Below are 14,487 nucleotides of genomic sequence, written 5' to 3'. Positions count from 1 at the left end.
CGCCTGGGTGGCTCAGTCAGTTGGGCGTCCGACTTCAGCTCAAGTCACGATCTCGCGGTCCGTGAGTTCGAGCCCCACATCAGGCTCTGGGCTGATGGCTCAGAGCCTGGAGCCTGCTTCCGATTCTGTGTCTCCCTCTCTCTCTGACCCTCCCCCGTTCATGCTCTGTCTCTCTCTGTCTCAAAAATAAATAAACTTAAAAAAAATTTAAAAAAAAATTACAGATGGAGCTGTAGAGTTCGGGAGGGGGATTATAAAGAGACCGAGACCAGATCATCTGCAAACTGTAGGAGGAACTTAAGAGGAAGCAGTCAGCAATGGGAAAGGTGATTAAAAAATGTTACTGAACACAATAAATATGTTCCTCTCTTAGCAGCATTTCAGAATGTACATTTCAGCAATGTCAATTGTGTAATTGCTTATAGAATACAAAGAATAACAGTCATCCTCAACTTTTACAAAATTGAAAAAAAAAACACTTAGTGTTATGAAATACACTTTTACTGATCTCCCTCCCTCCATTCCTCCCTCCTTCCTTTCCTCCCTTTCCTCCTTCCTTCCTACTTTCCTTCCTTCTATGTTTCTCCATTAAGTGAGCGAATACACATGAAGTCATTTAAACAGGACCTGCAACATAATAAGCATTCAGTAAATGGTATACATTATCACGTGTTTAAAATACAATGTAATTAAGATTTCAAGATCCTGATTAAATTAGAATAAAGGAAACATAACAGTTTTGCCTTTAGAAATCTTTGATGATAGTAAATATCATGCTAAATCTTAAACCTAAACCCATCACATCTATTAAATAATTTACTTTTTAACCTATACACTTGATAAAATATGGAAATCTGGATACTTAGAGATGGAATGTGTGTATGTATTAATTAGAATAACAGTATTTTCTTTAACTTTATCAAACTATTCAAAACAAAAGCTGATGGATTAAAAAATGGGAAATTATCTATGACAAATTAAATATAAATTTTCAAATTGGAACTTTTGGAATAGCTAATATTAACCACTAATAACACAGCTAGCCTCTCTTTTCCATCTATTCTCTTTTCTATATTAATATGATTCATCATTTTAGGAATAGCTTAAGTTGAACATTCTTTATGAATTCTCCTCCTATAATGAGTTTCTCTGCTGAAAGCTTATAACCTTTCTAGACTATCTTTGACTCTTGTAATTAAACAAATACTGCCTTAATTTTTTTCATGTGTATATGTGTTTGTTCTTATCTTGTAAACAAAATTATGAATGTCTTCAATGAAGCTTTTTACATTTATTTTTATTTTTTTATTATTTATTTATTTATTTATTTATTTTTGCACACAGAAAATAACCAAGTGTCTGGCATATGGTAGGCATTTACTGAAAATTTTTGAACTCATCTAAAACTTACTCTAATCTCTCAACTTCCATCTTTAATTAGTTAAAAATGTCTGGTCACTTTTACTTCTCCAATATCTGTCAAAGCACTCTCTTCATCTTCATTGCTGTTGTCATTGTGTTATATTTTTATACCATCATTTCTCACAAGGGCTATTTCTAGACATCTAATTGGATTCTCTATCTCTTTCCAGTCTGTCATCCAGTCCACAGCCAGCGGTAGCATCTTAAACTGTAAATCTCATATTTATCATCTCTGGGATTAGTAAAAGAGGCTACTGTTAAGAAGATCTGAAATCACAGCAATTTGGATAAGATAAAAATTCACTGTTCTCTCAAGAAACAGGGTAGTACAGAGTAATCTAGCCAGTCAGGACCTTTCTATGTGATGTTCACCATCCATTAGAAGGTCATTTCATTCACACCACTGTGTATATTTCTGATTTCAGGAAGGGAGAAAAAGAGAATAAGAGTAAGCAGCTTCCTTTTCAGACATGACCTATAGTGGGTACACATACCTTCCCTTCACCTGCCATTGACCAGAATGTACGCACATGGCCACACCTGAATGCAATCTCTAGTTGACGAGTATTTTATTTCAAAAGGAAAATTCTCCCTCAGCCAATTCCTATAAACATAAAAGCACCTTTCTTCTCATATATTAAGCATATCCTCAACAAACACACACACATACACATACACACACATTCCAGGAAGACATCCCAACATCCTATCCATGTTTGCCATTCAGCTCAAGGTCCATCCACGATCTCTAGATGAGGAATAGTCCACTCCATCAGGCCTAGATGTGGCTCCTTAAAATTATGGCATCCTTTACTTCAACAAATGGGTTTATCTACTTCCTATTATGCCTAATTTACAATGGTGGAGTATGAGCAGAGTAATTGCATTAAATCCTTTACTCAGAAAACTGAAAGAATGAGGAACACATAACAGTCACTGTTCTCTAGTAGTTATCAAATTCTGCTTGGCAGACATTGTGAGGAATCATTCTCTGGCAGCTCCTAAGACCATCTGCAACCTGAGTTGTCGCTGCTTGGACAGTGAGTTGTCACTCCATCTCTATAGTTGCCATTGGAGAATATGCCCTGCCCAGGCCTGCCCAACTTTGTCCTGGTACAGATTTGGTGTCCCCAACTTTTTTTGGGTGGGAGGGGTTGAAAAGACATAGACTTTTTCAGGCCAGAATTATAGTTTCTTTGGCAACATACTTCCATCTTTTAGGCTTCTAGATGTATGCTTCCAGTTAGTTCTATATGCAAGTGCCCTTAGCCAAATACTTCATCTACACATATTTCCTAAGCCTTATACCTCTGTGTTCAGAACATCCCACTCTCTTTCAGGCTATTTAGGATTCCCTTGATGCCCCTTGAAACAAGATGCTCTGTAAAACTGGAACTTCCTGAATCTTATATTTACTACAGAGTTAATTCCTATTGCGTAGCAAGGGACATTTAAATAGAAGATGTGAGACAAGCTTGAGGTCACATTGATAAACCCCGGTGTTTGCAGTTGAAAAGTAGTTGATCATCCCAACACCGCAAAACCTCTAATGATTAAACTCCCAGTCACTTTACAGTGCAGGCCATGGCAGAATCTTCCATTGAAGAACTATATCCATTGCCATTTCTGCTTTAGTCTGATTATTTTATGATGATATCTTGCTAATCATTATAAGACTAAAACAAAACAAAACAAACAAAAAACCCAAGAATATTTTAACATTTTCTAACCACTTCCAGAGCTGTAGATTATATAGAAATATGATCTGCTTTCCAAATTGTTATAGAATGCTTTAGTGTTTTTCACTACTAACCAGAATTAAAACCTTCTAGACTGTGGCATCTATATCCTTGCTGTTCAGCTTAAGATTATTAAACTGATGCCATATACTTTAGGATTTTATTATAAAATCACCTAATTACCAGGTACCATTTTTCTTCCTATTGCACAGGATGGAAACTAAATTTCTACAACTAATAGACTACCAAATACAGTAATTTAAAGAAAAAATATATTAAGATCTTTCTCACCATAACAGTTCAGGGGTTGGTGAATGGTCCAGAAAGAATTAGGCTGCTTCTCCAAAAATTTTCCACAGATGCAGAGTCCCTCTGTCTTCTTGCTCTACTTTTCTCTCATGTGTAGCCCTCATACACGATTATAGCTGGCTGATCATGACCAGAGTAACATTCAGGTCCTCAGGAAGGAAGAAAGGGAGTAGAGGTTAACAACTGGTTTTTTTAGGCCATGATTTAGAACTTGCACACGTCACTTTTTTGCTCATATTCCATTGTCAAGAATTTAATTTTACAGGTATATCTGTGTGAAGGAAGAAGGAAATATTGTCCTCTATAGTCTTTTCAGCTGTTAGCCCAGATAAAAGGACAGGGAAATTCTATTAATAAAGGAAATAAGGGGAAAACAGATAGTTGAGAGACAATTAGAGCATAAACTCAAATCCTAACCCTTTCCATTGCACTTGCTCCTGACAAGACGAAAGGATAAGATACAAACTCCTTAGCATGGTATACCAACATCTTCATGGACATTCTTTTCAAATAATGAAGCTGGGAGGGTGAGTTTGTCATATATTTGATATAATAAAATCATTATTACCATTACCATACATTATGAATTGTCATTAATTTGTCTGTTTCTTCTGCTATAATAACAACTCAGTAACAACAACAACTTGCAGTTCTCTAAAGTCCACATACAATCCTAAAATATAAGTGTCTTAACTGGTAATAATTGCTAATTAAATGGAAATTACTCTAGCTGAGTTTATGGAAGTATTATGCTGGAGAAAAAAAAATAGCAAAAACCATTGTCCTAGGTAGGGTGGCTTCTATGAAATCTATTTATCTGAGTTATTTATTAAAGCAATTGCCATTCAGAACTATCTTTTGTCTCTGTCACACACTTGAATAAACCAGCCATCATTCTAAAGTAATGTTGAGATACAAGAAGCCACTTATTATAGTATTAAATACTTTACTCAGTGAGCAAAGAGTAATGGGTTGGAGGGTTCAATCAGGACAGAGTACATAGGTTCAACTTGTTCTTTGATAATACAAATTAATGCAATGGAGGAAGTCCAAAATACCTTTGGTTTGAGTGAATTTGCCTTAACCTATTAGACTTTGTTACATTCCAATTTCAAACACGGAATCATCCTGAAATGTATGTGGTATAATTCTATCATAGGATGGTTATTTTCTGTGAAAGAAGGGATCCTTGTGCCTTACTACAAATGCACAAATGCCCTTCAAGGAGCTGAAGAGGACAAAGAGGTAAATTTTATATAATTTGCCTTGGTTTAGAACACATAACTGGTTTTCCTAGTTTAAAGTGTTGTTTACATCTTTAAATTCTCTCCATTGTACTCTGCTCTGGATTAACAGAAATATCCCAGAATTTTAACCAAGATAAGTTATGTAAAAATGAGACTTCTGAATATAAGCCTGTCTTAAGTCATTAGAATTAGTGTGAAAGCTTCAGATTTTTATGTATCATTAACAGATGAAAATTCAAGATTTAGTTTGGCTATGCTTAAAATCCATTCAATACGTGTTTTCAAATTTGAATCAGATTTAAATCTTCCAGAATTCAAGGGAATCTCTGTATCAAAAGTACATTATTCGATTCAAAGGAGATTTTATTAGTAAGTTAAAGAAGGCTTATAAACTTTACCAGCCAATAACTACATCACAGTTAAAAGCATTCTGGCAAATTTAATTTTTATTATTTGTTAATATGCTGTTTTTTCAAGGCATGGAGTACTTGGGACTCCAATTACATGCATAGATTTGTGGTTTTCTTAGAAGACATTCTATCATTCAATCACTTCTGCCTCCTTTGAAAACACAATGGAAAATAACAAGGATATTTTGTTTATAATTAATTTTTATATTTTACTTTATATTTATTAATACTTGCACATATTATAAGCACAAATTTATAACACAACACAGCATTAGCCCAGCTATCCATTTCTCTTGTTCCATATACACACAAAAATTAGTTTTGTCCTGTGAGCCTACTGTTTTCAACTCTTATAAAAACTATTTGGAGAGGGGCTGGCTTTTATTTCCCTATTTATTAATATTTTCAATGTGCTGATAAACATTCATAATATTTTATATTATCTGTTGATTTATTATTATAGTTTTACACTCTTTTGTGTTATTTTGGAACTCCCTTGCATTTCTATTTACTGGTTTGTCTCCATGCTTTGGTCAAGCACATCTTCTAATAGCTTCCCAAGAAAGGGAGAGTGAGGAATAAAATTTTGATGTTTTGTTGTCTGAAATTACTTTTATTTTACTCTTTTCCTTGGCTTATGATTTTTGTAATTTGAATGTTTTAAGATAGAAATGATTTCATCTTAGACTTTTGAAGCCAGTGCTCCAAACTTGATTCCCAATGTTTTTGAGTAATTTAATGCTATGCTTGAATATTTACCATGACCTTATTTTTACCCTGCAAAATTCTAGAATTGACTATCGAATGTTGGTGATCTAAAATTTCAAAATTATGTTAATGATGCATCTACTTTTCAGTCCATTGTATTTGGACTTGGTAGGCCATTTCCATCCAGAATTTTATACTCTTGAGTTCTAATAAAGGTCCTCATACTATTTCACTAGAAATCTCCTCCCTTCTGGGCTCTTTGGAACTCATTAATCAGATGTAGCAATTTTTTCTTCAATCTTCTAACTTTCCCTCCTTATTTCTCAACTTTTTCTTTTCTTTTATCCTTTGAAAGATCAACTTTAACTTCTAATCTCTCTAATGAATTTTTGTAAAATTGCAGCTTCCATAATTATAATTACCAATTGAAATTTCTTATTTTATTTCTTTTAATAGCATATCCTTGTTTCACACTGCAGTGTCTTATCTCTCTGATAGGTGATCAAATTTTCTTTGAAATTTATCTCTGCTGAATGCCTCTCATGGCTTCTTTTGCTTTATTCCCCCTTTATTTTAGAAGGTTGTTTAAAGAAAGTCATATGTAAGATTAAATACCTGAAAAACTGCCTGCAAATATTCCCCATGGGTGGACCAAGTTTGTCAAGTGGTGAAATCATTTGTACTGTCTGTTTTTACCTTGGGGCTCACTCCCCACACTGTAGTTTCTGCAAGACAATCTTTTAAAGCCATTCTCTTTCCCCAGAGAGGGATCCTCTACTCTGTTGTGACAAGGTTGAGGGAGTGTGGAGAAAAGCAAGAAAATAAGGAGAGCAGGAAAGAACCCTACATGCATTTTGGGTACTTGTGAGAGTTGCGGCCACATAATTCATTGTGATTTCAGTTCTTCTATCTTGTCCTATTATTTACCTCTGCTCTGAAACTTTTCGGGTTCAGGTTCTTAAACCCATTGCCTAAGACTGGTGGCAGATGAAGGGCGAGTATCCAGGTCACATTAAGGGTCATTGGGGACCTGGCCCCCAATCCACTCCATTAAAAAGCATTCAAACAATCCTCCTCTTTTCAGCATCTCCCTCCACCTCCCCCTTGTCTTTCACCAAAGTTGTCCCTTCCAATTTCTAAGATTTTAATTTCTACAATGTGAAACAATTTGTTTCTCATCTGTGTTATCCTCTGCAGGCCTCACTAATCTGCTTTTGCACTTCACATAGGTCTAAATTACCAATATCTCCTAGCTTCATCAGATTTGAGCATTATGCTGTAATTATGTCTCTGCTTATTTTATTACTTGTGAATGATTTTTGAGCCTAGGAATGATGTTCAATATAAACAAGGACAGTTGAGTCATTTGTAAGAAGTGTAATCAATAAAGTGATACTTATTTGCTCTTAGATTGTCTTGTAGAACTAAAAATTAAAAATCACATTCCCATTCAAGGGTTTTCCTCTCCCTGTAAAATAAGCAAACCAAAATTATGTGAGTTTACTCATCCATTCTATGACAATTTTTTTTTTTTTTTTTTTTTTTTTTTTTACTATTGTGCTAGGCATTGTGCTGTTAACTGGGGATTCAAGGGTGAACAAGGTGTTCTACCATCTGGTGCGGGGTACAGACAATTAAACAGGCAATGACACACTAGTGTGGACATAGAACAGTGTTTTATGGGAGCTCATAAGAACAACATCTGTCTCAGAATTATGGGGTCAAGCAAGGGTTAGCACCTAGTGTAGAAAATTATGTCTAAGCTGACATTTGAGTGATGAGTACAAGTTAGCCAGGTTAATTTTGGAGGGAAAGAATGTCATAGCAGAAGTATGGAAAAACCTGAAGGAGAGAGATAACAGAGCACATGTAAAGAAATGAAGGAATTTTTTAAGGCTTGTGGGAACTGGCACTCAGAGATGAGGTCAGGAGAGAAGCTTGAAGAGGTGAGCTGAGGTCAGACTCTCAGTACCTTAAAAGTAAAGTGAATTTGTTTGAACAGTTACTAAGGGAAATGGGGCATTCCTCTGAGGTGAAGTAAATGATGCTGAATAGAAGAAAGTGTTAATGAAGGTAAAAGATGTTGGGATGCCCAGGTGGCTCAGTCAGTTAAGCATCTGACTCTTGATTTCAGTTCAGGTCATGATCTCATGGTTTGTGAGTTCAAGCCCTACGTTGGGTTCTATGCTGAAAGTGCAGAGCCTGCTTGGGATTCTCTCTCTCTCTCCCTCTCTCTGCCCCTCCCACACCTGTGCTGTCTCTCTCTCTCTCTCTCTCTCTCTCTCTCAAGATAAATAAATAAACTTTAATAATGGTAAAAGATGTTTGCACATAACTGATGTAATCCAACTTAGACACATTGGATACCTCAAATAGAATTATAACAAAGATGACAGAATTATACAGAGCAACACCATCATTTTCATAATGCACAATTAGATAACTAATTAAAATAATAATTATTTCCTCAATTTTACTCATCTTCGTGTTTAAAATTCAATTATTTTTTTTTCAAACTGTCAGCAGCAATTTAAAAATAAGTTTGCTTAGCTAATGGAATTTTCAAGGATCCATGGCTTAATCTATTAATTCTCTTGATCTGACTATTAGAAGACCAATCCTGAATGGATGATACTGATGGGACCTCTGGAACTCACTTCCTGGTGGGTACAATTTTCTAAGTATGTGTGTAGGAGATTATGCTTCATTGACTATAGATCTTCTATGGAACAAGCAGTTAATGAACTATACTGTCAATGAGTTGTGAAACTCAAAATCAGTAGACTTTAATGATTCTAGTTAATCAAAAATTACCTAATTCCATAACCTGTACCACTTAAAACACCAAACATCATCTTGATAAGTAAAATGTGAGTTAGGTTGAATAAATAGATTTAGTTAATATCTCATTATTATGGAAATGAACAAATTAATCCAGAAATTCTTATTTTTACTAGGTTCCAAATCTGTTTAAGCATCATTTCTTCCCATTAAGTCATCCCCATGATGAGGACTTACAGAGCAGTAAGTAAACATGTAGAAAAAAATACTTGCTTTTATTTACCATCTACTATATGCTCACACACAGTCAATGGGTTTTGAGAGAGAAATTTAATTCATATTTTTGTTACCAAGTTCCCAGTGGGGGGAAAAATGAGACTATGCTAGTAGTCTATATATCATACCAGTAAGAGAATTAATAATTACCCAAAAGAGTAATTACCCTATTATTACACAATCAGCAAGCAACAAAACCAGGGTTTGTGGAGTCATATCTGCCTCCATTATCATGCTCTTTCTACCTTCCCCTTTGCTCAAATTCTTTAACATGATACCTTCATAGAGCATAAGTTGAAAGAACAGTATTAATGGCTTGTTTTGATTTTTGATTAACTTCCTTATTTTTGTGTGCTTTTACTTCAGTATCATTTGAATATTCCCTAGTTATTCCTTTATCAAGATTATTTATTGAATAAATTAATATAATACATTGCCCCTGCCTTAAGAAAATTTTAAATCTAACTTGAAAAGTTAATTAACATTGTGAGAGGAGAGTAAAGTGCCAGCACAGGAGAGCATATGATCAACAGCTAATGACACTGTACACATAGGAATGCTTTTGGAGTTTAGGAAAGGACAAGATAATTGTGCCTAATCAGGCATAAGAAAATAACTTTTAAAAAGTAGAAACTTTATAAAAATAAATATTCCCCAACCCCTTCTAGGAACACTCTTGTAGAATTGGTCTGCTTAATGATTCCAAAATGCTTTTACCTTTCATCATTGATCTCCCTCTGGAATTTAACTCGTATTGTATGTGTTACAGGTTGGATTCTGACACTGTGTGTTGAAATAAGTAGTTAATCTCATGTAATCTGCAATATGCTTCCACAAATTCACTGCCATCTTCAGTACAAGTATGCAGAATCACATGCTCCAATAAAACACAAACCTCTTCACTTTATCAGACACTGTGGAAGAGAGGAGTACAACAAAACAGAACACAGTAAGATGGTACACACCTTAAAGAGAAACATGATAAAGCAAATATTGTACATGGAAGTCTAACTTTGTCAACATTTGCATTTATTTCATACAGATTTTATAATGCCATCACAAACTTCTTATCTTTCCCATTTCCTTTGGTTATCTGTAACTTGCATAGTTAATTTGATATAAAGAATTATATGTGTCAAATCATATTTATCACACACACAAAAACAAATTTTATAGCAATTCAGATTTTCATGAAATGAACCAAAATGAGGATAAGAGATAAAACTACTTTTAGTCAGATAATGGAAGAAGGGTAACTGATATGGGTGCTGGGTGAGAATCCTTCTAACCTTTCCTTTTTACTTGACAGAGTTTATGGCTTACTTTCCTCCTATAAAACAACAGTATCTCAGAAAAGAGAAGTGCTAAATGGAAAGCAAAGATTAAGGGATGCAGCTGACAACATTGGGTAGGTTTCTGAAACCTTGAAGTTGCAAGAATTGGCCAAATAAATGAATATCACCAATACAAAGTGTGACTAAGTTTTTGGAGATGAACTTCATGGGTTCCTCAGGCAATGGCAGACATCAAGAGACTTTGGTGGAGCCTGGGTGCAAGTGGGGGACCTGAGGATCACTAAGAAAATGTTTCCTCCTTGTTGGGATATTTAAAAGAGGGGCTAAGAAGGTTGTGAGATTACATTGGAATGCGGCTGGCGTTACTCATTCATGAAATCATAATGATCATACTTTTCATTTTAATGTTTATTCCATGCATAGTGGGATACTAGATTGTTACATTCACTACCTAATTTAATACAATCTTCAAAACACTCTTATGATTAGGCATTTGACAACATTTTAGAAACAGGGAACCCTATCTCGGAGGAAGGAAATAATTTTTCAAACTTAACCTAGAAAGTAACTAATAGAATTGGCATTCGAACCCAGCTCTGTCTTATTCCAAACCATGTATTTGCCTTTCTACATAATGATGCTAAATCATCACTGAAATGTTGGCCTAGGCATTCTTTCCTAATCAATAGAAAGTCTTCATATAATATTAAGATATATAGGGTGCCTGGCTCGCTCAGTCGATGAAGCCTATGACTCTTGACCTCGAGGTCATGAGGTCGAGCCCTACATTGGGTGTAGAGATTACTTAAAAAATAAAATCTTTGAAAAAGTGACATTAAGACATAAAAACATATTTGATACATATATAATACTGATTTCCTATTTGATTCAACTAATGATTTTTATTAGTTATAATTTTGGATTTTCCTTCTTGAAAATACATACTAGTGCTTATTTTTATTCCTGATATAAACACCAAATGGAACACAGTAGAAATGCTACAAACCTGAGAAATTTTCATTATCCTATTAAGCTTATATTTCTAATAATTTAATAGTGCATATTTTTAGGGAGACAGATTTCACTTAGTAAAACTCTCATTTTAGTGACAAAATTGATATCATGGGTTCAAAGTTCTATATTACAGTGAACTCACAAACTCTTTTTGATCAAAAATTAAGTGAATGTCTAATGTCAAAATTTTGTTATCTATTTATTTACATTCCCATTTTGTTTTTTGCAGACATATGCTGACAGTTTAGCATAAGCTCAGCTACCTCAGGCATGAGTATTATTTGTTTCCTTTAATTTGAATTTGTGCCAGAGCCTTGGGTGAAGTCACCCATTACTTTGTTAAACGTCTTCAGTTCTTGGTCTCCTCAAACACCTTCAGTCAGCAAAAGGATTACTTATAATTCAGTGTAAATTGTTAATTATCCTCATTTAACATACCCTGCAATTTTGCTAAGAACTCCATCTGATATCAGAGACTTTACTGGATTGTTAAACATTTACCTGCCAGAATTTAGAAATTACTGCCTGGGATTAAGGAACAACTAGTGAAAATTATTCTCAAAACTACCATAAGAAACAAGGTGGAAATTTATTTTAATGTGTTCAAGAGTTTAGCACCTTTATTTGCCCACTTTCTGGCCCTTCATTGAAATAATGGGGGTTTATTTTTTCACTCTTCTGTTTCAGTGGATTCTCTTTTAAACTCTATGTCAATTTATTGCTTCCCCTATCTATATTTGCATGTCTCACCTGACATCTTCTTTACTTTTTTGTTATATCTTTACCCTTTATTTCCCCTTCTTTCGCAAAATCTCTTTTCTCTTTCCTATTACCTATGACAAATTCATTTTTAACTTGCTACAGAATCTTCCCTACAATCTCACAAAACACTCACTTTAATATTAATTCCCTTCTCTTTTCACAAAATATGTAGATTATTTAGAGGTCTAAACTGCTCTTGTCATTATTTTTCTGGCAAGGACAGATTCTGATACTTCAGACTCTGCTGACAACTTTCAGTGCCTAATCCTAATGAAACTCCTCCACCTCTTATTGTTTGGCTTTTTTCCATATTTATTTTGAGGACTCCAACAAAGCAGAAAAAATACTTAAATAGCCTGCTTCCCTCCAGAGTCTTCAGGACTATTCCATTTTTCATAGATACATTAATCTTAATTCTTTCAAATCCATCAGAAAGCTCCTGATTTCAAATCATGATTTTAAAGTCCAAATCTAATTTAATCAGGGAAATTTGATGAAGTCTTTCCCAAATGTATTCTTAAAGAAATTATTCCAAAGCTCTCCCATCCAATAAGGTCTTATTAATTTTGAAAGAAACAAACTTGATTTCACCCCTCAATATATTTCAGGACTTCATCACAGATCAATTTAGATTAATTATATTCTACAAGATATTACAATTAATAATGAATTCTGTATTGCACGCTTTCTTTAGGCTGTTCACAATCATGATTATGAAGATAAGAATTTAAAATCTGACAGCATACCCTACAGGGCCTATATCCAGAGAATTACCGTCTATTTTCTCTTCTTTAGAGCGAAGATTCTAGATTTTTTTTTTCCTTTTCTATCAAGCTGTTTATTTTCCGTCGACCTTATGTCCACTTTGCGTTTAGAGTCTGTGGAAGAAGAGCTTCAGACCGGTCAGTAGTTCGCCCCCAACTCCGGCCTGGTAGTGGAAGCTACAGACCAGGCCTCAGCATGGAACTGCCGGCTGGCTGCGGGCACCACGTGCACCTTCAGACCCCACCGCCACCTCCCGCTGAGTCATAACGATCGCTGCAGCTGGGGTTGTGCATTCAGCCTGAAATTCCCGCTTGCTCACACCCTCTCCAGCAACGACCTGCTCTTCCTCGTCAGGCTCTTCAGGATTTCTTTGGATGTAGAGATCACGCGAGACTTCCCGTAAGCTTTCACGGGAGCCAGGACCGCACATGCGCAGAACTTCCTGGCCGCCACGGCCTCCTCAGGCTCGCCCGGTGAGCTCCCTGTGTTTGCTCTGGATGGCTGGGTCCACACGGGTGGGGGAGAGTATGTTATACGGAGCGATGGTAGGCCCAAGATGCCTCTGGAGAGGCTGATTGGTCACTGTTGGGAGCAGTAAACACCAGAAGCCTCGGCCCTTTTGTAGATGTACTGATGTGTTTGGAAGTCAGGGTTGGTGCCATCTAAGAGGGTTCCAGCTGCAAGAAATTTCAGGACTTCCTCCTCCTTCATCTGTAGGACATCAAGGGCTCTGGACATTGTCAAAGTTTCCCTGAAAGCTATGAGGGAAACTCAGAACAAGAGGGTGTGGACCCCTCTCTCGGTAGTAGGAAAAAAGCCAGTATCTCTTCATTAAATTTCAAAAAGAACATATTAGGTATCATAAAAAATATATAATTCTTGCTTATTTTAAAATAACATGTAGAACTGGAAGTTTGGCAGTGGAAAGGGCATTAAATATGATTTTATATGATTCTTTATACATAATGAAACTAAGGCACAGAGACTAAGTGATGAAAGCATAGATCTTTTTGTTTGCTCCAAAAATCTAGGTTACAGTTTACATACAAAATTTAATACAATGATATTTCTTTTTGTACTTTAGTCTATTTAAAACTAAAATTAAGTGTTTTCATAATTGTAAAGTATGAAGTGACTCATTAGATATCACCATATATGGGGAGCATTGCAGTAATTTCTTAACAAAGAATGGTAAAGTATTAGCATGATTATAGATTAATGCCTTTCAGATATTGGTTTTTTAAATGATTGCCCCATGTGCTTTAAGTTATAAATAACATTGTATTCCCTAGATAATTCCTTACTTCTAAAGCATACCCTTGAATGATAGTTACCTTCTCTTCCATATTCTTTTTTCCTATTTTCCTCTTTTAAATTATTTAACGGATGATATTCATTTATTGACATATAAATACAGCCAGTAAATACTTGTCATTTACCCTTTGAAGATACTCTGAGAGTCTCTTGAGTATGCTAGCCCATATAAATGCTAGCACAAATAAACTAATGGGTGTGCTGTAATAGATACTCTTTTTGAAGGATACTGAAAAAGACAGCGGAGGAAAAATAAACTAAAATACAGTGCAGACTGAGAAATATCTGTACTTACATTTGTGTTGATATGCACATTTATGTGTATTTATTTGCTTTTGTTAGTGGGAGAAAAAGTGAGTTATAAATGCCTCTTGTTTCATTATGGGATACACAGGCCTGGACCTTTAAGTTCTCTACAAGTATTTATATGTGTAAGGAAAAATGG

At 35.2% G+C, this 14,487-nt stretch overlaps 1 long non-coding RNA gene across 2 annotated transcripts in view; it reads right to left on the bottom strand.

The window, feature by feature from the left end:
• LOC125933834 (uncharacterized) overlaps positions 1-13,084 on the bottom strand; it is a 45,737-nt gene extending 32,653 nt beyond the window's left edge. Inside the window, exons 1-3 of one of the 2 annotated variants that reach the window (XR_007461111.1) lie at positions 12,710-13,084; positions 9,610-9,806; positions 3,453-3,619 (exon numbers count right to left, since the gene is read on the bottom strand). This is a non-coding gene — a long non-coding RNA (uncharacterized LOC125933834). The remainder of the gene's footprint in view (positions 1-3,452; positions 3,620-9,609; positions 9,807-12,709) is intronic. The other variant, XR_007461110.1, reaches the window with a different exon arrangement.
• Between the last annotated feature and the right edge of the window lie 1,403 nt (positions 13,085-14,487).

Source organism: Panthera uncia (genome assembly GCF_023721935.1).
Source record: "Panthera uncia isolate 11264 chromosome A1 unlocalized genomic scaffold, Puncia_PCG_1.0 HiC_scaffold_16, whole genome shotgun sequence".
Taxonomy (NCBI): domain Eukaryota; kingdom Metazoa; phylum Chordata; class Mammalia; order Carnivora; family Felidae; genus Panthera; species Panthera uncia.
Note: the sequence above shows the minus strand (reverse complement) of the source record. Positions and strands in the feature narration are given on the sequence as shown.